At 40.4% G+C, this 17,353-nt stretch overlaps 1 pseudogene; it reads right to left on the bottom strand.

Annotated features, from left to right (window-relative positions):
* Positions 1-1,461: 1,461 nt before the first annotated feature.
* On the bottom strand, positions 1,462-16,303 carry LOC120768680 (annotated as a pseudogene).
* Positions 16,304-17,353: the final 1,050 nt, after the last annotated feature.

Genomic DNA, 17,353 nt, shown 5'->3' with positions numbered 1-17,353 from the left:
CCAATGCCCAAAGCATACAAAAATTATGGAGAGAACACTCTCTATCCTGCTGAATGGCAGTGAACGTACAACGCCAAATCTGTTTTCGACAGCACGAAAAGGAGCTGCTTTCATGCCGCAATGCCACGATATCGTTCGATAACAAACGATGTTTTAGACAAGGCGACTCCCTATCGTGTGACTTCTTCAACCTTCTTCTGAAGAAAATAATTCGAGCTACAGAACTAAATAGAGAAGGTACTATCTTCTATAAGAGTGTACAGCTGCTGGCGTATGCCGATGATATTGCCATCATTGGCCTTAACAACCGTGCCGTTAGTTCTGCTTTCTCCAGAATGGATAAAGCAGCGAAGGAAATGGGTATAGCGGTGAACGAAGATAAGACGAAATATCTCCTGTCATCAAACAAACAGTCGTCGCACTAGAGGCTTGGCTCTCACGTCACTGTAGACAGTCATATTTTATGAAGTCGTAGATAATTTGGTCTATCTTTGTGCTTACACTGAACACCATCAACAATGTCAGCCTAGAAATCCAACGCAGGATATCTCTTGCCAACAGGTGCTAATTCGGACTAAGTAGGCAATTGAGAAGTAAGGTCTTCTCTCGACGAACAAAAGCAAAACTCTACAAGTCACTCATTTTTCCCGTCCTGCTATATGGTGCAGAGGCTTGCACGATGACAACAACGAGTTTTAGGGATAAAGGTTCTGCGAAAGCTTTATTGTCCTTTCCGCGTTGGCGACGGCGAATATCGATTTCGATGGAACGATGAGCTGTACGAGATATATGACAACATTGACATACATAGTTCAGCGAATTAAAAGACAACGGCTACGCTGGCTAGGTCATGTTGTTCGAAAGGACGAAAACACTCCAGCTCTGAAAGTATTCGACGCAGAACCCGCCGGGGGAAGCAAAGGAAAAGGAAGACCTCCACTCCGTTGGAAGGACCAAGTGGAGAAGGACCTGGCTTCGCTTGGAATATCCAATTGGCGCCACGTAGCGAAAAGAAGAAACGACTGGCGCGCTGTTGTTAACTCGGCTATAATCGCGTAAGCGGTGGCTAGGCCAATAAAGAAGAAGAAGAAGATTTTAAAACATCATTTTCTTAGTCATAAATTCAAATATGCACAGATATAAAGAGAATCGCCACAATAAACAATCATAAAGAAAAATCATATATATATATGTAAATATGTAGTAGTCTAAAAATAATTAAGCAAAGTTTTAAATACATGCTTTAATTTTTTTTAGTTTCTTATTTACATAAAAGAAAATTTGTGATAAGAATAAATATTATTGGAATATTAATGAATAGTTTTAATATTGGTTAAAATAAATTGACTCACAACTATATTCAATTTTTAATTTTAGAATTCATTCTTTTATTATTATATTAAATAACATTACTAACTAATAGTAATGCAATAAAAAAATTCAAATTAAATTTAAAAAAATCGATTTTCTTATAATACGCCTAATTTGCTTATAACGATTGTGGCTTAAACTAACAGCTTATAGCTAAAATTATGGTAATGTGTATTCTTGCAAATGCAGCTATTTTATGTACATATGTATATAAAACAGTCATAATTAAAAAGGTGAACGAATCTAAATATTTTTATATTTATCGAGAGTGAGATTTTGATATTGCGTTTTTGACCGCTTTTCAATCATAGCTGTATGGCCACACCAACTCGTCGCTAAATAGTGACTGCAACACCTTTTCAATCCACCCCTTGGTACATTTTAGGTTGAGGATGATGGCCGCCTATAAATGTTTAATTGTCAATATACATTACATATATTTATATATATATGGAAAGAAAGATAAACTGACCTCAGCGTCAACGTGACCTTTGTGTGCAAGGTGCTCCTCCACCTTCAACACTGGTTCCTCTGACGACATGGGGAGTAAGCTTTGCAATAGAAAATGCTCCTCACTCACCACGTCGCCAACGATGCGGCTTACACTGCGGTGGGTTTTTACTGAGAGCACCTTACACTCCCGCAATAATTGGCCTTGCGCTTGCATCTCAGCACGTTCGGGCATCAGTAATTTAAAATAAGTATTAAATAATTTTAAAATATAATAATTTTATTTCAATAAATACCTTATCAGCAAGAGCACTTTCTACAGCTGAAAGCCGTTTTATTATTTCCTCTGTCGAGATTCCATCTTACCAAGGGTGTCCAAAATATCCAGTACCATCGCAGTATCTGCACTGTTATTGGGTTCGATTTGATACAAAAGCGGCTCATTTATCTTGCATCAATATTCTCCGAGGAGGAAGAGTCCGCCAAAAATGAGGAATCTATTTATCTATGTAAATTTATAAAATAAATTATGTAATAGAGGAATTAAAATAATTGTATTCCTTATTGGAAGAGAAAAATACTTAAATTCTAAATATACGTTTTTAATATTTCGAATGTCCTCATCTATAATTTGACATACTAGAATACATAAACCAGACGAGGACACCAAAGAAACATCACAACCAAAAGTATCTGGTGGGTTTTGTTGGATGGCAATTTTCAAAGACTCTGTTTTATTGCTAAAAAACTATCTTAACTATTTTTATAATTAATAATAAACTTATCTATTTGAGGAATTTTGTTAGAATCCGTAAAATTTCTCATTTCTTCTATTCTCAAATATATTTGCTACAAAATCTTATTGGGATTACTAATAGATCGGGGCGGCTTTAGTGTACCATCCCACGATTTCAGGGCTAAAAGTGGTATGGTTGGATAGAACTGGTGATCCAGATTAAGAATATAAGTTATAGTCGCCGCAAACTTATAGTTTTCGAGATATTTGCATTTAAGGTTGAAAATTTGGCAATTTCTAGATTTATAGTAACTCTTTCTTTCATATTATGCGCTTTTTATACACTTCCACTTCACTACATTGTTTCTTCATATTTTTTTTACAGTAATTATTTAGATATGTGCTTAAAATAAGCATTTTATATTTTAGACAAATTTTAATATATGCACAATAGCATAAGTGTTCCGTGTTGTCAAATAATTAGTATTGTCATATCTACTCATTTACTAAACGAATAAAAAATAGGATTATACCCCAAATACATAAATCATTACCCCTTTTCTTGATATACAAGGTCTGTCGCAAAAGAAACAGAACTTTTTAAATATAACTGTTTCTGGTGGCGCCACCTATTAGTGGGTATATGAAATAAAAAGTTTGATCTCTTGTTGACATTTCGTAAAAATTTTAAGACAATTGGATAACTACAATCGATGTTATCGATCAAAAAGTGACAGCAGCTTTTGGTCATCGGTCGTAAAATGCAAAGAGCAAATATTAAATTTTTTTAAACTTGAGAAAACGTTTACTGAAACATTTCAAATGATGAAAAAAGCTTATGGTGATCAGTGCCTATTCCGTAGTAATGTGCATGAGTGGTTTAAGCGATTCCAAGAAGGTCGTGAGGACCTCAGTGACGATCAGAAGTCGGTCGTCTTCAGAAGTCAAAAATAAAGACAATGCTGATTTGTTTTTACGATTCCGATGCTGTGTTTTACCTTGGTGTTATGAAGCGTCTTTTGTCACGCATTCGTCGTGCTCGACCACAATACCGTGAGGCAGGGTCCTGGCGCCTGTTGCACGATAATTCGCCGTGTCATCAGTCGACGCTTGTCACTAATTTTTTAACAAAAAACTCCATATTAACCATTAATCACTCACCCTACTCACCTAATCTGGCACCCTGTGATTTTTACCTATTTGGAAAACTTCATTTGCCCATGAAAGGACACTGGTTTCAGGACATTTCAGCTATCTAAAAGGCGACGACCGATATTCTCAAGAGCGTTCCGAAAAATGACCTTAAACACTCATTTGAAATGCTAATTGACCGGGCTAAACGCTGTATCGAAGCAAAAGGAAACTGCTTTGAATAAAAAATATAACTTTTGAAAAATATTAATTTTTTGTTGTTTTTTTTTAACAGTCCTGTTTCTTTGCGACAGACCTTGTATCATGATTTTTGATTGGCTATTGTTATTTTTTGAAGCGTTTTAGCTATTTGCCAACGCAAAAAGAAGTTTTACTCGAACAAAACTTGACACACCCTGGTGTTGGATCGACCAGGATTATTTCTTTTGAAGCGCGGCCGAAGACCACCATTGCTAAAAGAAGAAGTCGTTCGCGAATGGACTAATGTTTATCCTGGTGTGGGATCAGCCAAGGTTTTTCTTTTAAGCGCGGCCGAAGGCTGCCAATGCTCAAAAGAAATCCAATAGTTATGTTATATAACAGTGGCACTGTTGGGGTCCATCGATGCCGGAAAGGTGCTTGTCGCAACCGAACTGCGTTGGCAAGATCAAGCGATACCTGGTTCGACAACGTTGAAATACCACTTCCTAAAGTGTTTTATTTAATGTATACGTATGCATCCCACTCTTCGGGCAGAGGTGAGGAAGAACAGTTTTATCAGGGAACCAGTTTTATCTAGCGCTACCATATGTGACTGGTATATTTATTGCCGCGAAGCCGTAGTATTACACCAGGTTGATCATCAGGTAACGGTAGGTAAAATTGGCGGCCCTGGTAAAACTGTTCAAATAGACGAGAGCAAATTTGGAAAGCAAATTTGGAGAGCAAATTTGTAGGACAGAGAGTCGAAGGCTATTGGGTTCTTGCGATGGTTAAGGATGGGAGGAGGTATGTCCCCGCAATGTGAGGTCTGCTGGGGTGTTCATACCTTTGATAGAGAAGCACATGGCAAAAGGTAGTGTTATATGTACCGACTGTTGGAGGGCGTACGACTGTCTGTCCAGTCACGGGTATGAGCACCGACGGGCAAATCACAGCAACCTGGATAATCCGCAGAGGACGGAACCTACACTCAACGCATCGAGTCCCAGTGGCGGGTAATTAAACGTTTTTTTAACAAAGATAATTATTATAATTATGAAGATTTTTCAAATTAAATATATGAGTATACTGGGAGAAAGAATATAGCGAATAATACTTATGATCTTTTTGTAAAATTATTACATACAATAAAACATATATATAAGCACTAAAACCTTTTTTTTATTACAATGGAGAATTTATTTCAGAAGATGGTATAACATAAAACAATAAGTTTTTATTTACAGCATTATGTGCTTACTTTGAGCTTTATTTCAAAACTGAGTACTAAATTCTATTGTTAGTTATTATTAAGCTAAGCTCGAGCCCTATAAGTGCCTAGTCATCAAAATTAGGTTTGCTAATTTTTTTTATATTTTTAATATTAAGCTATCTCATAAACTTTAGAGATAGTACATACTTATTCGTACTCGGATCGAGAATTTGAATTATGGATTAATGCTGGCAACGGCCTCAGGCTGTGAGCTTCTAAGGCAGTAAAGTTTAAATTCTTAATTTTTATTGTTTCATTAAAAAATTTTTTTAAAAATTATCCATTTAAATGTCTCGTTACATTATTACTTAAAGTTAAATTTCTTTGAAAGTTATTTAGTAAAATTAATCCTGCTTTTAGTTCTTCAATGTTTCTTACATACTCAGTATTTGTAATAATACAATCATAAGGTTTGTTTCCTATCAAATTTTTAATACAATTTTCGTTTTGTAAATCGTCAATTTGGTCTTGTTTGCATATTTTTACATTATTTATTTGTTTACAATCATTTTCTAATCCATAGTAATTTTCATTACATTTCAAAACGTTTTCAAATTTTAATTCCAAAATTGTTCCATTTTTGCTTATTGGTTTTATTAAAATGCAATTACAGATTTCATTCCTTGTTTTTTGGTACTTTTATTACATAAATTAGTAAATTTTGTTTCATAGCGATTTGAATATTTGCAAAGTTTAATGATTCTTCTAATGAATCAAACGGAATGTTTTTTTCAATAAATATGTCATTTATCTTGTGAGCCTCTTCATTCGATATTATGAAACTGTTTATTATCTTTGCTTTGGTAACATGTATTGCTCTGTTAATGTTTTCAATTTCTTCTGTTATTATATCAATTTTAAATTTATACTGAATTATTAGTGAGGTTCGAAATTCATTACTATTTTGTAGTGTTTTTAATAGGCTGTTGCTTACTTGGGTAATATTTTTAATTCTTTCAAAAGCGTTTCTATTAATTACTAGCTGTTGATTATTGTTTTCTATGATTTCTTCGAATTTACTATTGATCGCTACAAGGTCATCATGGTCGTGATTTCCCGCAATCCATTTCCATGCTGATCCTATAAAATTTAATGACCTCTTTACTCTATATTTTGGTGTTATATTGTTGATAGTAATATTAGTTATTTTAATTTCTTCTGCAATGAATGGGTGAAAGGGATGGGAAGGTGGGATATTTTTTGTAAAGTGGGTATTTATGTCATCTAGAATTTTGGAGTATTCGGTAAGGTTGATGAAGTGAAGGATCCTGTAAGTTCCAGACTGCACTTTCCTGATGCCATTTTCGATGGTAACGATTTCGGATTGAGAGTAATCGAGTACTTCAACTGAAGCATACATAGCAAAGGATGTGAAGGGTTACGGAAATTAGTGATCTAAAAGAAGATATGATTATATTAGTTTCTTATACGATCTTTGTGGACTATTTTGCCTGATTCTGTTTTTACTGTGGAATGTCTCTTTTCCTTAACTATTTCCTCTTTGTACATTTTTGAAAGTTTTGTTCCTAATCTTTTATTCTGTTTAACAAAAATTTTGTCTTCTGTTCTATAGTCAATAGTTTCCTTTCTATGTTTGTTATGATATTGCAGGTCCTTTCTCTGTTTCTCTTTTAATTTTTCTAGAACCTTCTTCATAGTTTTTTCTCTATTAGTGGCATTTGGGGTAGGTCTACCGAAGAATATGTCAACGGGTATTTTTCTGTAACAGAGTGAACAGAATGGTTGTATTCGTTTACAGACCATTCCATTAATTCGTCGAAATTTTTATCAGGGTGTTCCTGTTTTAAGCATCTCATAATTTCTGATATTGTTGAATGGAACCGTTCTATTTGTCTATTCACCTCGCTTTTATAGGGTGGTGCAGTGAATATTTTCAAATTGAATTCATTTTCTAACATGAATTTTATTGGTTGAGAATTAAATATCTCGAAAACTAAAGCCTTCGGAACTCCAAAGTAAAATATTATTTCTCTTAAGAGTTTTTTTATACTAACTATACTTTTCCCGTCTATTTTCTTTATAATGGCTAATTTGGAAAACTTGTCAATAGAAGTCAGTACTTTATGTTTGTCTGTTGAGAAAATGTCTATGTTAATAGTATGGCCTGGATATTCTGGTAAGGGTGTAGCTCCCAAATTTTGCATTGTTTGGGTGACGATCATATTTATTTTCTTTACAAACTTTGCATAATTTTGTGTTTTTTTTTAATTTTTTTTCGACATAGCGGGGAAATAATATTTTTCCAAAATCTGTAGCTTATTTTCTTTTTCATTTCTGTGAGCAAGATTATGTTCCTCGATTACTATTTTGTCTTGGGCCTCGGTATTAGTAATATCTTCGACTACAAATTGTGTGAAACGAATTTTGTAATTTGCGAAATGTAGAAGGTTGATTGATTGGATTTTTAGCATAATGGGCTCTGTTGTTTTTATACCACTGATTACCGATGAATTAAGATATTCATTTAAAAGCGATTTTAGCGATTCTTCATTGTAGGTTGTTTCAGTTATTAGGTGCCTATGGTACGTAGGGAAAACTATCTCGAATTTGTATGCATTTTTGGAATCTTCTGGTGTGAAAATTTGGTTTTTGGAGACGTTAATGGGTATTTCTACTGAAGAAATAAAATTTTCGGAAGAGCTGTCACTACTGGGGACAGTCATTGAATTTAAATTAGCGATTGGTGGTCGTGAGAGTAGGCCTGCGACGATATTTGTGCTGCCTGGTTTATAAATGATTTCGTGAATATATTATTCCAATTGTACCTTCCATCTTTTAATTTTTATACTCTCGCAACAAAGTTGCTAAGGAGAGTATTATAGTTCTGTTCACATAACGGTTGTTTGTAAGTCCTTAAACTAAAAGAGTCAGATATAGGGTTATATATACCAAAGTGATCAGGGTGTCTGTCTGTCCGTCCGTCCGTCCGTGCAAGCTGTAACTTGAGTAAAAATTGAGATATCATGATGAAACTTGGTACACGTATTTCTTGGCTCCATAAGAAGGTTAAGTTCGAAGATGGGCAAAATCGGCCAACTGCCACGCATACAAAATGGCGAAAAGCGAAAACCTATAAAGTGTCATAACTAAGCCATAAATAAAGATATTAAAGCGAAATTTGGCACAAAGGATCGCATTAGGGAGGGGCATATTTGGACGTAATTTTTTGGAAAAGTGGGCGTGGCCCCGCCCCTCACTAAGTTTTTTGTACATATCTCGGAAACTGCCATAGCTATGTCAACCAAACTGTATAGGGTCGTTTCCTTCAGGCATTTCCATATACAGTTTAAAAATGGAAGAAATCGGATAATAACCACGCCCACCTCCCATACAAAGGTTATGTTGAAAATCACTAAAAGTGCGTTAACAGACTAACAAAAAACGTCAAAAACACGAAATTTTACGGAAGAAATGGCAGAAGGAAGCTGCACCCAGGCTTTTTTTAAAAATTGAAAATGGGCGTGGCATCGCCCACTTATGGACCAAAAACCATATCTCAGGAATTGCTCCACCGATTTCAATGAAATTCGGTATATAATATTTATTGAACACCCTGATGATATGTACGAAATACGGATGAAATCGGTTCACAACCACGCCTTCTTCCAATATAATGCTATTTTGAATTCCATCTGATGTCTTTTCTGTATAATATATACATTAGGAACCAATAATGATAGCGGAATAAAACTTTACACAAATACGGTATTTGAAAAATATGTAAATGACGGATAATGAAATCTCGATTATCACTTTATCACGCGAGAGTATAAAATGTTCGGTTCCTTACTTGTTGCATTTGTATTTTTGCTGCTGAGAGCAAAGGTCAATAGTTGGTGATCAGTGTAAATCTTAACCTTTCTGGACCCGTATAGAAAGCATTTCAGGGACTGTGGAGCCCAAATTATTGCCAACATTTCTTTTTGATTGGCGGCAAAAGTTTCCTCTGCTCTGCTTAGAGTTCTTAACAGAAAGGATATTGACCTACCGTCTTTGGAGAGTACGGCTACGAATTTGAAGCATCCATGGTAAGCTCAAAATTTTCGAAATTTGGATAGTGAAGTATAACATCGTCTGATGTCAAGCAATTTTCAGGTCTTTAAAAGCCTCTAGTTGTTGTGCTGTTAAATTTAAAAGTGGCTTTTTAGACTGATTTTTGGAAACTCTTCCCAGCAACTATAAATCTGCGATAATGTCAGGTCATTCCTAAAAAGGAGCGTAAATCATGAACAATTTGGGCCGTGGAAAATTTATTATAGCTTCTATCTTTTTTTGTGTAGTGCGAATTCGATTTCCTTTTTGATAAGTTCACTTTTATCGAACTGTACCTTTAAATGCGCTCTTTCGAGAGTGTCAAATATAATTGTAAGACTTCTAAAATGATCTTCTTAACTTTTGCTAAAGATAATTATGTCATCAACATAAACGTAGCACCGAACGCCGATGTGTTTTCGTGCGTTGGAAAATGGCAGGCGCATTTCTTAAGCCGAATGGAAGTCGAGTAAATTCGAATTTGCCATTGGCAATGGAGAAGGCGGTCTTCTCAATATCTACTTCGTTAAGAGCAATCTGATGGAATCCACTCTTAAGGTCAATTGTAGAAAAACATTTATTTGATCCTAGATTAGTTAGAATAGTGGTAATATCGGGAATGGGATATTTATCTGCTATGGTATCCTCGTTCAATTTACGATAGTCGATTACCATACGGAATTTTTTTCAATCCTGAGGCGTCTGCTTTCTTTGGTACGACCCATACCGGAGAATTGTAGGGAGATTTCGATGGTCGAATAATGCCACCTTTAAGTAATTCCTCAATTTGTTTGTCTATTTCTTTTTTTAAAGGCATTTGATACGGGTAAGTTTTGGAATATATTGGCCTATCGCTTTCAGTCTTAATTTCGGCTCTAACGTTCGTGACATATGTTAATTTTTTATCTGATTCAGCAAATAGTGTTGGGCAGGAGTTAAAGAGTTGTTTTAATTTTTCGTTATCTTCGGGACTGAAATGATTTAGCCTTAATGTAGTGTGCGCAATAGAATTAATTGCTAACTGGTGGATGGGGTATTCGTATTTATTGAGTAATGTAAAATAGTTCTCCTTAGTAAAATTACTACGTTTAAACTTTTCATTGTATCGTTACCTATCATGGCATCAAAGGGCCTTAACTTGAGCAAAATGTGAAATTTTAAATTGCCTATTTCATCACCGAAAACACTGATATTAGCGTGATGAGTAATTTTGACGGGTCCACCAGCAGAATTTGCAATGAAGAGTTTATTCGGAATGAGGTTCCTAATATAAGCTGGACTAATATAATTTTTATTCGATCCGGTAAATAAAAATTTTAGTTCATTGCCATTTTTCATTTTAGTCTAAAAAATTGATATTGTCACTAGTAGTTGCTTCGATCTCTTCTTGTTCTTCGTTGTATTCGGGTTGGTAGTCCTGCGAGGGCTCGTAGTCTGCTCTAGTTCATTACTAAATGCCCGTGATTTGTTACTGAATGTTTGCTTCTTATTATTGTGTAGGAGGTTTTGGAGGAAAAGGTGATCTAAAGTTTGGTTGCACTGTGACGTAGTGTCGGTTTTGTCCGTAATGTTGATACGAACTTGGTTGTGAACATTTGTAAGTTCTGGGTAAAAGGGTCTTACTTAGGGTTTGAATGAGTATGACCTTGGTTGATTGTGGCTAATAGGTTTGATATTGGTCGGCAAGCGACTGATACTATTGGCATGGTTAGTCCTGTAATTCATGTTGCCTAGTTTGGGACACATGTGGAGAGCCTGTGGTAAACTGGTTGGTTCCTTTACACTTAACAGACTGGGTAAGTCACCATTCAGACCCCTTATAAATGTGTCAAGTGCCTTTTCTCTACATGTCGTTGTCATGGCATACAAAGCTTCTTCGCTTTACTCCAGGCAATCGATTTTGTCTAAGATATGCGAGAGATATTGATAAACTTGTTGGTAAAATTCTGCTACCCTGTGCTCTCTCTCTCTTGTCTTCTTCTTCTTCTTAATTGGCGTAGACACCGCTTACGCGATTATAGCCGAGTTAACAACAGCGCGCCAGTCGTTTCTCCTTTTCGCTACGTTACGCCAATTGGATATTCCAAGCGAATCCAGGTCCTTCTCCACTTGATCCTTCCAACGGAGTGGAGGTCTTCCTCTTCCTCTGCTTCCCCCGGCGGGTACTGCGTCGAACACTTTCAGCCGTAGCCGCTGTCTTTTAATTCGCTGAACTATGTCAATGTCGTCGTATATCTCGTACAGCTCATCGTTCCATCGAATGCGATATTCGCCGTGGCCAATGCGCAAAGGACCATAAATCTTTCGCATAATTTTTCTCTCGAAAACTCGTAACGTCGACTCATCGGTTGTTGTCAACGCCCAAGCCTCTGAACCATATAGCAGGACGGGAATTATGAGCGACTTATAGAGTTAAGCTTTTGTTCGTCGAGAGAGGACTTTACTTTTCAATTGCCTACCCAGCCCGTTATGACTGTCAACAGTGACGTGAGAGCGACGTCGCGAGTGCGACGACTGTTTGTTTGATGACAGGAGATATTTTGTTTTGCCCTCGCTCACTGCCAGACCCATTTTCTGTGCTTCCTTGTCCAGCCTGGAGAAAGCAGAACTAACGGCGCGGGTGTTGAGGCCGATGATATCAATATCATCGGCATACGCCAACAGCTGTACACTCTTATAGAAGATGGTACCTTTCCTATAGCTGGAACTATTTTCTCCAGAAGCAGGTTGAAGAAGTCGCACGATAGGGAGTCGCCCTGTCCTGTCACAGCCGTATTAGTTTTGCGGGGATACCAAATTAAGACATCGCGTCATAAAGGCAGCTCTTTTTCTTGCTGTCAAAATCAGCTTTGAAATCGACGAAGAGGTGGTGTGTGTCGATTCTTCTTTCACGGGTCTTTTCCAAGATTTGGCGCATGGTGAATATCTGGTCGGTTGTTGATTTTCCAGGTCTGAAGCCACACTGATAATGTCCAATCAGTTTGTTGACGGTGGGCTCTAATCTTTCACACAATACGCTCGATAGAACCTTATATGCGATGTTGAGGAGGCTAATCCCACGGTAGTTGGCGCAGATTGTGTGGTCTCATTTTTTATGGATTGGGCATAGCACACTTAACTTCCAATCGTTGGGCATGCCTTCGTCCGACCATATTTTACAAAGAAGCTGATGCATGCTCCCTATCAGTTCTTCGCCGCCGTGTTTGAATAGCTCGGCCGGCAATCCGTCGGCCGCTACCGCTTTGTTGTTCTTCAGGCGGGCAATTGCTATTCGAACTTCTTCATGGTCGGGCAATGGAACGTCTGCTCCATCGTCATCGATTGGGGAATCGGGTTCGCCTTCTCCTGGCGTTGTGCGTTCACTGCCATTCAGCAGGCTGGAGAAGTGTTCCCTCCATAATTTAAGTATGCTCTGGGCATTGGTCACAAGATCACCTTTGGGGGTTCTACAAGAGTATGCTCCGGTCTATAAACCTTCTGTAAGCCGCCGCAATTTTTCGTAGAATTTTCGAGCATTACCCCTGTCGGCCAGCTTATTAAGCTCTTCGTACTCACGCATTCCAGCCCCTTTCTTTTTCTGTCTACAAATGCGTCTCGCTTCCCTCTTCAACTCTCGGTATCTATCCCATCCCGCACGTGTAGTGGTCGATCGTAACGTTGCGAGGTAGGCGGCCTGTTTTCTCTCCGCTGCGACACGGCACTCCTCGTCGTACCAGCTGTTCTTTAGCACTTTCCGAAAACCAATGGTTTCGGTTGCAGCTGTACGTAAGCAGTTTGAAGTGCCGTCCCACAGTTCCCTTATACCGAGTTGTTGACGAGTGCTCTCAGAGAGCAGGAGTGCAAGCCGAATAGAAAATCGTTCGGCAGTCTGTTGTGATTTCAGCTTCACGACGTCGAACCTTCCTTTGTTTGTTGGCGTGCGTTTCTTGCTGCATAGAGGCGGGCGCGAATCTTGGCTGCAACAAGATAGTGGTCCGAGTCGATGTTAGGACCTCGAAGCGCACGCACATCTAAAACACTGGAGACGTATCTTCCGTCTATCACAACATGATCGATCTGGTTGGTAGTTTTTCGATCCGGAGACGGCCAGGTAGCTTGATGAATCTTTTTATGCTGGAATCTAGTACTACAGATAACCATACTTCGGGCCCCGGCGAAGTCGATCAGCCTCAACCCATTTGGGGATGTTTCGTCGTGGAGGCTGGATGTACCGACCGACCGTAGTGCCAAAGATACCTTCCATACCCACCCTGGCGTTAAAGTCGCCAAGCACTCATAGTGCGCTCCAAGCACTCATAAAAGACATCTTTGGTCACATCGTCCTTCTCTTCCGTCGGGAGGTGGGCGCAAATCAGCGATATGTTGAAGAACCTCGCTTTGATGCGGGTTGTGGCTAGACGTTCATTCACCGCAGTGAATGATAGTACTCGACGACAGAGTCTCTCCCCCACCACGAATCCAACACCAAACTTGCGCTCCTTTATATGGCCACTGTAGTAAATGTCACAAGGACCTACTCGTCTCTGTCCTTGTCCCGTCCATCGCATTTCTTGGACGGCGGTGATGTCAGCCTTTATTTTAGCGAGGACATCAACCAGCTGGGCAGCGGCACCTTCCCAATTAAGGGTCCGGACATTCCAGGTGCATGCCCTCAAATCGTAGTCCTTATTTCGTTTGCCATGGTCGTCATCAAAAGGGGGGTCTCTCATCCGAGGCTGCTTTTTCTTTTTCATTGGTACTGATTTTTACGTGGCGGGTCCCAAACCCAGCTCACAACCCTATGTAGGGGATGTTTCGCCTTCTCACATTAGCTCGTCTTCGAACGGATGTTTTTAGGCTACCCAGAAGTTACTTGGTCAAAGACCGGAAGTCATGAGCTGCTTGAGCCATGTGTAAAAGATTCGTTTCTGGCCACTCCCAAGTGAATGGCGATCAGAGAACTTTCCTCACTAGCGTTAACTTCGACACATGACTCCATCCTCTATCTTGTCTTAATAATATTCTATCTACCGATTTCCACCATGAACTGAATTCTCCGTTTTTACCCGAAAATTCTCTTAAAAATTTTACCACATCCGGAACTCTTTCGGATGCGTCCACGTTGACGCTAAAATCTACAGGATGTTCAACTTCTTCTTCGGTTTGTGGGTGTACGCCGAAACTGTTTCCGATATTAACGATACGAGTTCTCTTTTGTGATTAGGAGTGAAAGTGGACGGGATGTTAGGAAGGGAAACGTTAGTGCTGGATGAGTGCAGATTTAATCTCGACAATGTCGATGCTATTTGTTCTTACTGACTCATTTTTGATTCACCACCTTTCTTTTGTAATGGGATTTCGTCCATAGCTGAGGTATGCTCAGCCGCTCCAGGGTCAGCCTTGGGACCCACGAACCCTTAGCAAAGAAACGAGTTTACTTTCGTCAAGATGTGACTCACATAGTAATGGTGCACTAGTGTGCAGGCAGCGGTAGTGACGCTGCTTGAGGCAGCGCAGCTGTGATGTCGCTGTATCACAACGCAACTGCGGTCGAGCCTTTGCGCGTACCGATATCACACGAAAGCTAACAAAACGGCAAAGTCATTGCGAGCACTGGTGTTACACCGATTTGGTGTAATACCTTTTCAACACAACGCCTGCGAAAACTGCCTAATTCGATTGTTTCCCCACCTGGAGCAGAGCCATTGCGAGCACTGGCATCACAGCGAGGCGTGCTTGCTTATATAGCAGCATAGCGCAGCTTTCGTCACCGTAGTGAGGTAAGTTGTGTGCGTAGTCAATGCGGTGAGGTGAAGTTTAGTACGTATGGTGGAAAGCTCTATGTTGAGGTATGGTGAGGGTAAATGATGTACTGTGGAGTGAAGTTGAAGTAAATTATTGTAAGGTGGTAAATGCCACGTTACAGTCCCGCCCTCACTTCGGACAACGATACTTCGCTGGCTGCAGGTGGAAGGAGTGGTTTCGATCTCCCACGATGGTTTGGCTGGAGGCTGTCCTGGTTGGTATGTGCCGTGAACGGGGAGCGGGTGTGAAAATCTTTATTTAGCAGCAATTTCTTAGCCTATGTTACAAGGTGTCATATATCCTACGATTATGCGTACTTACAACTAGTAACACCAATTTTTAATTTTAGTTGTACAAATGCGCAAATCAGTACTTAGCAAAATAAATTTTAATATCTGGCCTTGTCGTACAAATTAATAAATTGATACTTAAAACTAGTACAATTAAAGTTAATTGATTTAGTCGTACAGGTGTAGCACGCATCGTCCACTGCCGTAACGCACCAATACTCGGTCGCCTTCTAACTTCTGTAGGGCCAAACGTCGGCCTCGGAAAAATAGCGTTCGCTTGGAGCGCTTAACGAAATGCTGCCGTGTCATGGTCAGCCCTTCCAGGAACCATGGAATTTCGTTCGCTGGAGTTATTTCTTCGGGCGACGTGATAAGCGGGGCTGGTCGTGCGCTGGTCTCGGCCATGGGACTTTGTGTCGCCGTCGTGGTCGTCGGGGCCTATGGGTGAATCGGTGTTGGTGTTTGGCCCTCGTCGGTCGGTTGGGTCTTTGGGCGAACCGGTGTCGTTTCGACGTGGGCCGTTGCCGTCGTTTGGGCAGGCGCCCCATCGTCGGTCGGTTGGGCCTTTAGGCGAACCGGTGTCGTCTCGACGTGGGCCGTGACCGTCGTTTGGGCAGCGCGCAGCCCTGTGATGGCACAGGCTTCGGGACTTAGTTCACCTGCTGATAGGACTCGTCTGGTGGTCGGGAGTTTACGAGCGTTCGTGCTGAGCGGCGTCTGTCGCGGCAATGCTTCTAATTCTGGTGGTTTTATGCACGGCCGCGGTTGCTGTTTGCCGACGCTGTGCTCCTAGGGCTGCTTGGGTGCCCTCGGGCGAGTTCGGGCAGCTGACCCTGCGACGTCTACGCTAATTGCGTGCAACTGGTGCACCTCGGTTGCATTCGTGTACACCCGAGGTCGTGCTTCCGGTGGTGGACGAAACGGTTGTGGCTTTTGAGGCTCATTTGGTGGCTGTGGTTGGCGCTTGGTATGGCGGCCCGATGCGTGTGGCCTTCCGCTGATCACGGGTTTCATTTTGATTATCTGGAAAGAGATGAGTAAACGGACGCTTCGATTAGTGTTGGCAGCGTGTATTGTTGCGTTACATTCGTGCTAAGTGGCTCGGAGCTAGAGTCCGTAAGATCGGTAGAGAGTGCAGCTACTCAAGTTTAGTATTCGGTCGGCAACTGTTTTAGATCTTGCAGATGCACATGGATGGTACGCCCTTCTGGTGAGTTAGGTTTCACGAGTTCGACTGTATTGGTCGACTTGAACTTTCTGACGATATATGGGCCAGAATATTTCGGAGCAAGCTTCTGTACAAAGCTGTTTACTGCGGAAGAGAGCGGATGATCTCTTTTGAGTACTTTCTCGCCGATAAGTGGCTTCCATGGTCGTCTGCGCAAATCGAAGTATTTCTTCTGGCGTTTTGCTGCAGTAGACAAGTTGTGAGAAATGTCTTGCCCAAGCTCGGTGAGTGTCGGCACGGTGGTGGCTTCTTCGTCAGGCACGTGTGTACCCGAAGTTTATCTCAGCTGCTGATGTTTTTGTCGAGTCGTGTTGTGATGTATTTATTGCGAAAGCTATTTCGGCTAGTTGGTGGTCCCAGGTCCGATGATCGGCCTTTGTTCGTTGTGCGATCATAGTTTTCACGATTCTGTTTATGCGCTTGGTTGGGTTCTCCTGTTGGGCGTAAATGGCGGTGAAACAATGCTTGATTCCGTGGCTCTCCAGGAAATGTGCAAGCGGCTTGCCGGTGAATTGCTTCCCGTTGTCGGTGAGGAATATGTCAGGGCAACCAAACGCGCTCTCGTAGCGCCTTTATAACACTGGCGGTGGTTGCATTCCGGACTGGCATGAGCTCCACCCACTTGGAGAACTAGTCCGTGAGCACTAGCAAGCATGTGTTGCCATTTGTTGAACGTGGTAGTGGACCTACAAAGTCCGCCGTTACAACTTCCCACGGTCGTGAGCATTGCATGGTGGCCATCATCCCGGCAGGTTGGCGCTGGTCTACGTTATATTCGGCACATTGTTGGCATCGACGAACATATCTGAGTGCATCCCTATGCATCCCAGGCCAAT

The sequence above is a fragment of the Bactrocera tryoni genome, chromosome 2 (genome assembly GCF_016617805.1).
Source record: "Bactrocera tryoni isolate S06 chromosome 2, CSIRO_BtryS06_freeze2, whole genome shotgun sequence".
NCBI classification, from domain to species: Eukaryota; Metazoa; Arthropoda; class Insecta; order Diptera; family Tephritidae; genus Bactrocera; species Bactrocera tryoni.
The sequence above is the reverse complement of the archived record's forward strand: the minus strand, read 5'-3'. Positions and strand labels throughout refer to the sequence as shown.